This window comes from Branchiostoma belcheri, unplaced genomic scaffold (genome assembly GCF_001625305.1).
Source record: "Branchiostoma belcheri isolate BF01 breed outbred unplaced genomic scaffold, Haploidv18h27 scaffold75, whole genome shotgun sequence".
In the NCBI taxonomy this organism is placed as follows: Eukaryota; Metazoa; Chordata; class Leptocardii; order Amphioxiformes; family Branchiostomatidae; genus Branchiostoma; species Branchiostoma belcheri.
In genome coordinates this window covers 369,009-382,135 of record NW_017804409.1, presented here as the reverse complement: position 1 = coordinate 382,135, position 13,127 = coordinate 369,009, and the positions used below count along the sequence as shown (strand labels likewise).

The following is a 13,127-nucleotide window of genomic DNA, read 5'->3' as shown; positions in this document are numbered from 1 at the left end:
AATTGCTTAGTTTATAGCATGTGTAATACACAAACAAATGCTCACACTTCCAACCGTCTAAAGGTTCAAACAACAAGAAAGATTTAACACATGTCCTTCCTACCACTTTCTTTAAGATCTTCTGTGGCCCATCCTTGCTCGAGGTGGGACAGCATCTTTGTTCAATACTTATTTTTCCCGCTAAATGGCAATTTTGGGAGAGGAGTATCTCACCTGGGAGTCATAGAACGCGGTCTCTAAAAGACTGACGACTCAAGGACGGCGCTGCAGACATAAATATCAATTACTCGGGCCGCTCAAGTCATATTGAAAGCAATGATGAACTTTTATGGCGCACGCGAATCTCCAAACTTTCCAAAAGCCACTCCTGATGAAGTTATAGCGGGTGTCAGTTTTGATTGATAACACACACGGAACGTCTCGCCGTATAATGAAGATGTAATCGAATTAAAGCGCTTCAGCCTTGATAAGCGGAACCACATCACAAGTTTGCATTATCATGTTGACGTTGTTTCTGATCGCTTGTGCCGTCAGGGGAGTCCAATCTAAGTATGCTGGTGACGAATCAAAAGTCCGCCGTACGTGAGATGCATGCACCGTACCAACCCTGACCTTATTCCATCGACATTTTTTTTATTACAACATGCAAAAATACAATACATAGTAGTAACGCACTCAAGCAACATGCTTATATTCACGTCACCACTAGACATAAGATAAAAATTACATCACAAAACATGGGTATCGTACAGGTAACAAGAGGACAGAGTTTAGCTGTTAAAATATTATAAATGAACACAGAAGTATAAATCAGTTGTTAAATCGCTTAGTTTCAGAGAGATATAGCTGTGTATTTGAGAGTTGACTTTAGATGAAAGTAAAGGTGATCCATTAAGTAGCAGATACACAATAGCACTATCGGAACGGTTGTTAATATCTAAGAATGGGATGTTTAACCCTAACCAGACCGGGGGGGGGGCTAAAAGTGCCCGCGCCAACTTTGATGTCACATAGCGTCTGAACGGCTAGGGCTAGAACGGCCAAACTTGGTGATTTTTCCTAGAATATTGTTGGCAACAATTCTGTATCATTGGAATATGATAATAATTTTTGTGTTGTCATGGCAACGGGTTTCTGACAGGCAATTTTTGCTAAATTTAGTAATTTTTGTTTCAACAATATAATTTTATGGGTTTTATGTCAAGTTACACATGGTTTCTAATATTGATAACATCCCATATAATTTTATGTAAATTTCATCATTAAATAGGCATAATTTATGCTAATTTGATGACGTCATTAGCCAAAATCCAAGATGGCGGACCATATCATTAGAACAGGTATATACAGGTTATTTTCCTTAAAATTTCATCAATACTTCCATTTCCTTTTCTAAAAAAGGTTTTTATAAAGGTCTTTAGTGTGACAAACAGCTAGGACTCGGGGTAAGGTTGTTCTTTTCAGGAAATAATTTGTAATTATAGGTGCGTATGTTTATGCATATCATTTCCAAAACAATCATACAGTTAATGTTTCTACCAAAGCATCAAGTTTGCATCCTTGTTGACGTAACGCACAGTCACTAACTATTAAGAAGTCCACTCTCAAATACTCATAATGAGTGTGTTTGCTCAACACATAGAATCAAAGGTAGTCAGCAACACACGGAAACGGAAATCATCCAATGGTTCAATCTAATTCTCTCTCAGTCTTCACACATTGCTCACGGCGCGGTTATTACGAAAATAGGGTGCACTAAACAGCCCGGACGTCTCATCCTTCCAACTCTTCACACAGATGCTACGAGAAGACCATCCCCTACATGACCTTGTCCCTCTCTCCAGATCTACAGCTACCGGTCGCTCACTCAGGAACAAAAACACTATCTCTATCCACCCCCCCCCCCAGAACAAAAAGACTACTGAACTCCTTCCTTCAATTCACCAGTCAATCAGACTCTATAACCAGACTACACAGATAGAGTCTGGTACAAGATAATTGGAGCTTGTAGATATCTAGATTGTACACTTACTGTACTGTTTTATAGTTTTTGTAAATATATGATATTTTAATACTTTGTGAATATGTAAATATCGACGCCATTCAGGCAACATTGTATGCCATGTTTGTCTGTTATGTCTGGTATGTTAATAAAGAATTGAATTAAATTAAATTAAATTAAATTAAATACCCAATAGCCACTTGGACCTGGCCTTGACCTGTCACCCGGTAAAAGTTTCTCGTCGTCCCCCGTTCGCACAGAGGTCACACATATCTCCCTAGGGGGGTTCTATTTGCCGCTGGTCTGCCGTGATGCTGACTAGACTGATCACACGCCTCGACTGTTTAATTACCTCAGAGGAAATGGGAGAGTTGAGGTGATCGAGGGCAGCCCGTACAAACTCCACCCGTATGCTTCTATCCTTCTGTTTTCACGTATAGAATGAATGAAGACCTTTATTGTATTGCCATTATCATTATTTATTGTATCCCTATTTTACTGTTTGTATGTGACTGTTGTGTTTTGTTGTGTAAAACAGGGCCCCCAGAAAAAAAGTGTAATCACTTAATGGCCACCCTGTATAAAAATGACGGAAAGTAAAATAAAAATAAATAGAATTGTACATATATACCCACTGGGTTAAGTACAGGTCACAACAAAGGGATGGAATACAGGTAACGTTAAATATATACATCGTCAAGTAACAACAATTAGATAAATTAAGTAAATTCGGTTTCTTCTCGTTTCTTAGTAATGGAAAAAAGGTAAGAACAGGCATGTTTCAATATAGAAGCTCATTATTAAATGTATCTGTACAGCTTAGATGTATGAAGAAGGGGAACATTATAAAGATTATAAAGATCTGCCCTCTCTTTGCAATTGTATAGAAGTATCTCATGTGTATGTGTGGTTCTTGCCAAAGAAACGGCGAAGAAGGGAGGCATTCATCTTCGTTGATATACATCATTTATTTATTCGTCTTGTAAAGCACAAAGGATGATATATCTTGTATGTTGTTGCGTGGGTCCGCTAGGATGAAGACGGGTGTGACACATGTTTCTTTCTCTCTGTAAATTGGTTTCTAAGGGGCGATATATTACGAGTCAAGATGGCGTCATCTGAACATTATTTAGTCTAAATAATTGGACATGTGGTGGCGCAGGCATAACTTCACATTATATCACCGCGAGGGCGTCATACAGAATGATGCCTCTCGTTTAGGTTGCTCAATTGAATATTTGGATGGAAATATCCCAAGATACCAGGGCAAGTGTGCGTGTATTCTATTGGTGATTTGTTATATATTCTGCCTCGCGTACATGTAACTGTGTTGTTGGGGGATGCCTTCAAAGAAACGGGCTGAGACTTTGAAACACTGCCGCAACGTTGGGAGTGAATTGAGAAGAAGAAATGGAGCACGTGTATGTTCTAATAGAACAGGGCACGGCTAAAACTGCCAGGGAAGGTCTAATTTCTTGGATAGTGGTTTGGTTAGTGTCCATATGCATGAGTCGGAACAGATATAAGTATTAACATTTACTGCTCTGCAACTTCTTACTCAGCACATCTTCGCCATCATTTCATCTTATTAGAAGCACGTGAAATAGTCAACAAAACAAGCTATGTGGGGAGTTTGTTTTTTGGTACCACCAATAATTAATAGCTAGAACAAACCTGCGATAAGACACAAGCAACAACCGTTTTTCTTCCGTTAGCGTCATCGCATTTTTGCCTCACAGATATCAGTATGCTATGTTTGTTTTGTTTGTTTGTTTGTTTGTTTCGCATAACCCGTAAACAGTCTTTAGGCGTAACACACCAGTTTTGTACATGTAAGTAAGGTCCCCTACTCTTTATATAGGGTTGATTCAACTTACTACAGTAACAGAATTACCAGAAAATTGACTTTATAAGTCCAGTTTTGCATGGGAGGCCTTTAAAGGGCAGTTTAGATAGTCTCCATCAGACTTCTTTTGCGGTGTGAATAAATCGTAGAAATTGGCCTAAAAAGAGTATTAAAAATTGGCCAGAGAAGATAGCCGGCCAGAGAAGCTCCATTTCCCCTCCGAGAAGTCTGTGACATGTCGCTACGATGAAAAGGCATAAAAGTAATCCCCTCATCTACCGAACAAGGCGGGGAAATGGAGCTTCTCTGGCCGGCTACCTTCTCTCGCCAATTAATACCCTTTTTAGGCCGATTTCTACGATTTATTCACCCCGCAAAAGAAGTCTGGTGGAGACTACAGTTTAGAGGCGATTCTGACATTTTAGATCAGCGGCTTATGACAGGGTACCACATCATAGCAATATAGGAAGAAGGATCATGGACTTAGTAGAAGACATGAGAGTAGTACAAGGATATGAAAAGTGTTAAATTAAAGAAGACAAGAACCAGAACTAATTGGGATAGGAAGGACAGGATATCGATGGGGGTAATTACTACATACCCCCTAATCACTACATAATGAATCACTTGATTCTACACAAATGCATGGTGATCTGGGCATCCAACTGGAACATGAAGTGCAATGAACAACTATGAAAGAGGTGCTAGTGTCACGGCAATGAAAAGAAACCTACAGTGGGTCTCACTGGAAGACGAAAGAAAAATGTCCATACTGTGCATGATGTACAAAATGACTAATAAACTGGTGGATGTCCCAACTACTAAGTACCTAATACCAGCCCAGAAGAGAACAAGAAATAGCCATGCCTTTAAGTATCAGGGTTATTAACCAAGGATTGGGGTGTTCAATAATTCATTCTTGCCTAGAACTATCGCAGAGTGGAATTCGCTGTCACCAAGTACAGTAGGGACATTGTCATTAGATAGCTTTAAACAATGTCTAGAGTTAGATGTCAATGGCTAGGTGTAACAAGTTGATCGGTGCAATGTAGCAATGGTTTAATGGCAATCAGTAGTCAAGTCCCATCGAAAACTCTCCAGCCCGTTTCTCTCAAGACTGACTCTCAAGTTCCTGCTAATGTCGCTAGATGGCGCAAGTAACATATACTTGCACAAGTTCCCGCACGTAAACTCATCTACTTGCAGATATACCTCAGTTGACCCCCCTCCCCTCATCAAAGCTACAAGACAATCCAAGGAGAATATATTTTTTTCTTAAGATTACATATTTCATATACTATTCATATCATAAATGGTTCGCAAGCCAAGGGTGCCAAGTACTACCAAATTTTCACCAGGTTTTCCAGAAAATCCAACTAGGTGTATTCTAACCATACCATTATCAGGCCTCTCTTGTTACCTTCGCCAAGAAGGTTATGTTTTCAGTAGCGTTTGTCTGTGTGTGTTTGTGTGTGTGTGTGTGTGTGTGTGTGTGTTTGTGTGTGGTTTAGCGAGATAAATCGAGAAGCAGTGGATGGATTGGAATGAAACTTGGTAGGTGGGCAGGTCTTCATGAGAGCTAGAAATGATTAGATTTTGGGCTCCCTGGCGGCTTTTCTAGGTACTGCAGCAAAACTCCGGTTTTGATATCTCGTGATCTGGACATGCTAGGGTCACGAATTTTGGATGGCAGATAGCTTTTGAGATAGGAAAGAAGTGACATAAGTTTGGGTCCCCTAGCGGCTTGTTCTGGAACTGCAGGAGCATTTGTTTTACAATTTTACGCGAATTTGAGAGAGACTCGTCAACTGAGTAATTTGTATTCAAGCACAATCACCTTGTCACTTGTCCTCCATATTTTAGTAACTATTATCATTAACCTATAAACCTATACCGAATAGCTGGACCCTGGTAATCCCCGCTATACATACACCAGAATGAATAGTTTATAGTTTCAGATTAACACACGCATTGTGTGGTCGTGTGGCGTAGCGGCAGCGTTCTCGACTCGGAACCAGAGGCCCCGGGTTCGAGTCCTGACATGCCACCGATCTTGTGCCCTTGGGAAAGGCACTTTGCACGACTTTCCTCACTTCGCTCAGGTGTAAATGAGTATTGTACTGTCCCTGTGTTGGTGGCGGCATTAATATAAGTTGAAAAAACTTGAGTGTGCCGTCACCACGTCTTGTGATTACATGTTTCGGAATATAAAAAAAAACACGCAAAGAAACGGTCCTTTCTGTGTATCAGCATTAGTGTGAACCATGTAGGTTTAAAGGAATCCAGTGTAGTTTTAGGGCTTAGAAAACGAATTTTTCAAAGCTAAGCCAATGTTCTAGTTATTTATCTACATACTGAGTTGAAACCACACTATACCAGTGTATAATGACCCTCATGGACCAAAAAATCCCAACATACCGACGGAAAATGGTTACTGGAAGGGCCCTGGGCTAATTTTTAGGGTACCGCCCAGAAAATAAAGGACTCCTCTTAGGGCTTGTTTCTGCAGTTTTAATAAAATGCCAAAAGTATGTAATGCTGATTTAAATGTGCTTATGTGAAGCAGTATGTGTCAATATCACAAAGATTGCCTTATTCAGAATATTTCCAGTTTTGCTGCCCTGAAATCGCATTGGATGCCTGTAAGGACACACAGGGATCCAATCGATATCGATTGTGATGGTATAAAGTGGAATAGATAAACCATCTCGAATGATCAGTTTTACTGGCTCTCAACTTTATCAGCTTCTCACAAGACACGAAATCTTAACTGTATCAAATTTTACTAAGTGACGTATTACCACAGGGTTTATGAAGCTAATGAATTTTGTACTTTTGTGATCTATAGGGTATTTGCGGTCACGTGATTATGGCCGCCATCTTAGATGGTTACACCTAGAAGTTGCCTTGTACATGTACATTTGGTAAATGAGACTTATATGTATGAATATATATATCCTTCTCTCCGCTTGCTCAACAGAATTTGTTACATTTCATACTATAGATAAATTTAATTTCATCCTAGAAGGTAATAAACTTTATTGTGTACAAATAGGTAAATATATCAAAGAATGTTTGAACCTTAGAACAAGTAGACTATACGTTGACGTAAGTTAATTTCGTTGTACCCATGTATTTGTCTGTATCTCTACATGTAATTTTAGACCTTAGGAAAGTCGCTGCACTTTTGTTGTGTCGATAAAGTTCTGTATATTTGATTTGTATTTGGACCGTCGCAAAACAGTGGACAGTCCCCGAATCAATTTTGTCCAGCAAAGTATTCTGATGCCTTGAGTCGTGTCCTTTCCTTCGCACAACAGTGGACAGTCACCAAATACGTTTTGTTCAGCGAAGTATTCTGATGCCTTGAGTCGTGCCCTTTCCATTCTCCCCAACAACGTTATGTGATAAATCCCGGTAAGTCTAATTACGGTTTAGAGCCGTTCCCCCTAAATCCAACTGACGTCTGTGTTTCTCTCACCTAAATCACGAGACGGTTATCAGGCAAACGCACTTTGGGAGTAAAATACGTCCCCGGTACACGAGGCGATTGGCGAGCCAAGTCAGAGGATCAGTATTAATGGCACTGCCCAATGCTTTTAATGTCACTCGGCGTGCAGCTCAACATATCTCATTAATACCTTGTCAAACCCGTTATCGACGAAGTGCACTCGGCGAAGTAATATTAGTTAGGCCTGAATCTGCGGATAGTGTCGATCTTGGGTGACTAGTTCTCGGTGGTCTTATTTCTTAGCAAGATTTTACGGCGGTGCGTCTGACTCCCACACTAAATCCTGAGACCCTAATCATGGTGCAGCTTTCCGGGCATGTTCCCTCCCACCGTGCGAGCTGTGTGTGAGGTATCGACGCTCACAGTACACATGTGGATACTATATATAGCTAGGGCAGTGTTTGAGTCATTTTGTATGTGTCAGTGGTGAGAGGGGCGGTGGAATTTTTGTTAACGGTCTCTCTCTCTCTCTCTCTCTCTCTCTCTCTCTCTCTCTCTCTCTCTCTCTCTCTCTCGCTCTCTCTCTCTGTGTGTGTGTGTGTGCGTGTGTATTTCCGCATCCGCATCTCTCTCCCTGTACATGTCTCTCTTAACGTGTTTCTCTCTCTCTCTCTATCCACACTATCCATGTGGATACTATATACAGCTAGGGCATTGTTTAAGCCATTTTGTACGTGTCAGTGGTGAGAGCTCTAGGGGCGGTGCAATTACCTCCATGAAAATTGGAGGTATCATTTTTGTTAACGGTCTCTCCTCTCTCTCTCTCTCTGTCTCTCTCTTTCTCTCTCTCACTCGGTCTGTGTGTGTGTTTCTGTCTCTGTCTCTCTCTCTCTGTACGTCTCTTTCTCTCTCTTTCTGTCTCTCTCCGCCTCTCACTCGTCTCTCGGCCTCTCTCTCGGTCTCTCTCTCTCTCTCTCTCTCTCGGCCTCTCTCTCTGTCTCTCTCTCTCTCTCGGTCTCGGTCTCTCTCTGTCTCTCGGTCTCTCTCCCTCTTTCTATTGTATTGTATTGTATTGTATTGTATTGTATTGTATTGTATTGTATTGTATTTTATAAATTAACCTACCCTAAAGTACATGTACACGCAGTTTTTAAACTATACTGGTTGCATATGTAATTTATGTTTCGAAGAGGTTCCGTGTCTTTAGGCATTAGCTCCATCACACGCGCCTATTTCTGTCAGTTCCCGTCCTTTTATTACTTTACCCCAAGGAAATTATTGATTTCTTTATTCTTTATTTCAGGTAAAAAAAGAACCCATAAAATACAACACATCATAAAATGATACAAAACTCTAAGGACATACAAATAATACAGATGAGACCACACCAATTTAATTTCTTGGTTAACGGATTTTTCTAGAAAAATAATGGAGCGGGCGGGCGAAAAAAATAAAATACAAACAGGCCTATGCATCCTATGATGGCCCAAAATGGTACGATAGGAGCCATGAAGTCAACACACCAGGCTGGTTCAAATGCATTGAAAGATGGAATAACTGTAACAACTAGAAAGAAAATGACTGTTTTCAACTGTTCAGGGCATAATATGAGCATTTTGCAGATGATTCTGTTTTTTTTTTTTTGTAAATCAGAAAAAAATGAAGAGGGCGAATCCGTTAACCAAGAAATTAAATTGGTGTGGCCTAACCTAGATGTATAGTAAATGGTAATTGTGTCGGAAGAAACAGTTCGTGTAGAAGGCGTCTGATCTTAGTAAACGAATGATGATTGAGTTATGGGAGGAAAATAATAGCATAAGTCATACGACATTTTTCGTCTGTCCCAAAAACACTCTCACAACTGCTCACCAACGACATCTACCGACATGTTGCCGAACTGGATCCAACCCAACATGCTATGGAGCTCTCATCAAGTCACTCGCCCAATCTAATGTAATGGGTTTATTTCTAAGAAATAGTTTTTGGCTAAAAGGAGGTAAAATTCGTCATATGAGCCCTAACGTTTAGATGTACCAAATGTATTTTTTAAAGCTTAAAATACACATTTAAAGTCAATATCCTGGAGAGACGAGTTAAAGATATTGCTGACGGGCAAGGGGAAGGGTGATATACGATTGAAAATACGCAAAATCATCTTTTAATTTTGCCAGTGTTTCTTCTTCTGTGTACATAGCCTTCTTGATGTAGATAATTAACCGTACGTTAATAACGACCATAATATCACACAGCGCCCCCCTGCAGTCTTTTGATTAACTGCAGATAAATTTCACAGAATTGATTACATCTCTGTAGCATCTTAACGTTATATAGATTGTTGATTTTGCTGAGCATTCATGCTATTTAACAGCACACTCTACACATCTCGTCTGACTTCTTATTTGTTGTCTTACAAACGCATGCATTTCTTGTTGATTGCACACATACTTAGTCAGTGATGCCAATGTGTGTGTGTCTGTGCGCACGTAAAATTGTGTTCCTTTTCTTTCTTTCTTCCACTTCTCTGTTTTCCCTGTCTAACTTTTTCCAACATAAAGTATCACTTGACAATCTGACATATGTTCTTACATTTACAACTGTCTTAAGAAGCGAGAAGAAGCAGAACCTGTACATATGTAGTTTTACTATAGATATATTTTAGTCTACCATCGCTATTTGCCGTGACCTGTACTTAGTTCGCAATGAGCAAAAATGTACAATAAAGGTCTTTCATTCATTTATAAAAGCCAGCATTCCTTTGACCTTGACCTATGACCTGTTAGTTTTGGATCAAAACGCTTCCCTCTGTAAACGTCTTGTAGCTTTGTACAGGTGGTCAGAGAGGTCAGGGGTCAATAGAGCGACCTTTGACACAACATTAAGTCTCCTAAATGAGCAAAAGAGTGTTTGTTTATTTGCGTTATTTACAGAGCCCTGTCAACCCCCGTGAGGTGGCAGAATGGTACGTCCCGTCTTGCAGGAACAAACCGTGCAGGTATGTGAGGTATGCAGCGCGCTACCTGCGGGCCTACCTCAGGTGTGTGTCATCGGCACCCACGCCCAGTATCTCCTCACCTGGCCGCGCACAGCGACGTCCTCACACCTTCACGACCACAACACGTCTCACCTTTACGTCTCTACGTTCCCTGGAAGTCAAAACTACAAGTTTGGAGGTTCTACGAAGCTCGTTTCACCGTGTCCCACATGTGTGTTGTTTACTGAGCGGCTGTAGACGGCACAGCGGGCTAAACTAGGCCGTCTTTTGTTCGGCAGAGATTTTATTTGACAGTTTCGCCTGAAGTGTTCCAGTACAGGGCAGTAGTTGCGACGCCACTGCGGGGAACTTTACTGGCACACCGCTCTCTACAAGATCGTGTTCAGTGTAGGTGTGTGTTTCTATCAATAGTAAGGGTCCCTCCAAACTAAAATCTACGTTTTAAACTCCACGGATTACGTGTTTTACTGACCGAGAGGAACTTCAGAGGGAAGATTTTGCCACAGCGAAGGTTCTTCGTCATTTTTGGATTGCGCGAAGAAACGGGGAAACTCCCTCACGTGAGTACACACAACGTTTTGTTGCCCCATCGGAGTGAGGCAGACGTTCGGGCGGAGTAGCTGTCATCAACCCCCCGCCTGAACCCGACACTCCGTACCGCTGGTGGACTCCGTGCCGGATCAGCGACGAGGGGGCTGAATAGGGCTGGAGGGGTAACGCGATCCCGGGCGGCCATGTTCGTCTCCAGGTAAAAAGGCGACAGGGAAACACCTTACGGACACACCTTTGTATTTTCACCTGCGTGAGTCGTCGAAACTTGTGCTCAATCACAGACTCTGGATTGTATACCCTGGATTTTTGACAGATCTTCGCTCAACAACAGTGTGTGGAAGAACTATAAGGACTGGACTCCGTGTAGTAAGAAGTTGTTCTACCTACTACAACAGGTGTTGTTTTGATAGGTGAGTGTTGTTGTCGTTCTTTTTTATTCTTCGTGTTCTCTGTGAACTCAGCTGACTTCTATATCTGTACATGTATCTATAGATCCGCGTGTGTGTGTGTGTTTTACCAACCGGTATGACCTCGCTTCTTGGCCGGCTTGGCAGACACGCGGCATGCGACAGATTGTATCACACCGCCCGGTCACAGCTAATCTTTGCATATCTAACTCCAGGCATTGTTTAAACCCTACCACAGATAGGCCCATATCTCTAGTGATCTTACCCAGATCTAGCTAGCTTCTACCAGGCACCGTGGATCGCTGGAACTTGAAAATAGTAGAAATTGGCTGAAATAAAGGGATAGTATACCAGAGAAGATCCCGGGCTATAGAAGATCCAATTCGCGACCCACGGGATCTTCTACGACCCACGGGATCTTCTCTGGTATACATGTACTATCCCTTTATTTCGGCCAATTTCTACTATTTTTCCAGCGATCCGCGGTGCCTGGTAGAAGCTAAGATTCAGCCATGTATCGGCATGTCCTACGGTATCAAAATCCAGCACTATGTATTCGCTACTACTATGGCTGAACCAGACAAAAGTACAACAGGTGGGGGGAAGATAATACCTGGTTACGGCACGGTGGTCATTAATTATACCTGTTGTCTCTGTCTCCTAGCCCGGAGACATATGACAATAGCCTGGACAAAAGAATAAAGGTCGCACGTGAAGTGCCAGGTGAATCTACCGTCCTTTAAATCATGCTGTAACACTAAGTGTCATCAGTAGACATCTCTAAACGTCTAGCGTCCAAAATTGAGGTCCTTAAACAAAATGCCATGTCGTGTTCATGATGTTTATTAGGTACAAATTTCTCTGACACAGAACAAAGATACAAGCCAAGAATCGCCTACGATCTTCCCTCCAAACCTTACGATATCTCTTCAAAACCTTACGATATTCCCTCAAAAGATTGTCAATATTAGGAGATAAAATCCCCATACGTTTACGCCCTAGTTCAATTAACATAAGCAGGTAAGAATCTGTTCCGGACCCCCTGTGATTCAGAATTTTAAAACTATTCAGGACATGACCCTGGCATACCGATAGATAGGAATATCCGCTTCTTAAGGTCGAGCCACACCTGAGAGAACATGTTACAACACCTGTAAGGAAAAACAGGAATTAAGGGTTAACACGCTACCCTGAGATGTTTCTACGTCAAGCTAACACGTCTTTTTGATGGTCGTCACGATATTTCTCCATCAGTCCGTATGTCGTGTCTCGTGGATGTGTGTAAACAAGCTTAACCAGTTCGCGTGCGGTTTGGTGCAGGATGCACGGAAGTACCGATTATATACATGTGCTGTGGAGGAAGTGGGAACATTCCTGTCCTGGTGCTCCAGGCACAATGTGTTAACACTGCCCGGAAAACGTGACATATACATGTAGCATGCAGTTAAAGGCAATGCAATTTCGGAGCATCAAAACTGGAAATATATATATATTTTGAATAAGTCAATCTTTTTGGTATTGACACATACTGCTTCACATGAGCACATTTCAATCAGTATTCAATACTTGGGTATTTAAAATTGCAGAAACAAGCCCCAAGATGAGTCCTTTATTTTATGGGTGGTACCGTAAAATCAGCCAAGGGCCCTTTCAGTAACCATTTTTCGTCAGAATGTTTAGTATTTTTGCTCCATGAGAGTCAATATACATTGGGATAGTGTGGTGTCAACTCAGTATGTAGATAAGTGACTAGAATATTGACTTTGAAATCGGGTTTCCAAGCCCTAAAACTGTATTGGATTCCTTTAAAAGATTTTTAACTCCATGCTTATATCATGCGTGATTTGTACCCCCCCCCCCACACACACACACAAATG

General features: G+C 41.4%; 1 protein-coding gene across 1 annotated transcript in view; it reads left to right on the top strand.

The window, feature by feature from the left end:
* The window catches only part of LOC109485415 (serine/arginine repetitive matrix protein 1-like), an 87,577-nt gene that overhangs the window by 37,060 nt on the left and 37,390 nt on the right, over positions 1–13,127 (top strand). The window lies entirely within an intron of this gene.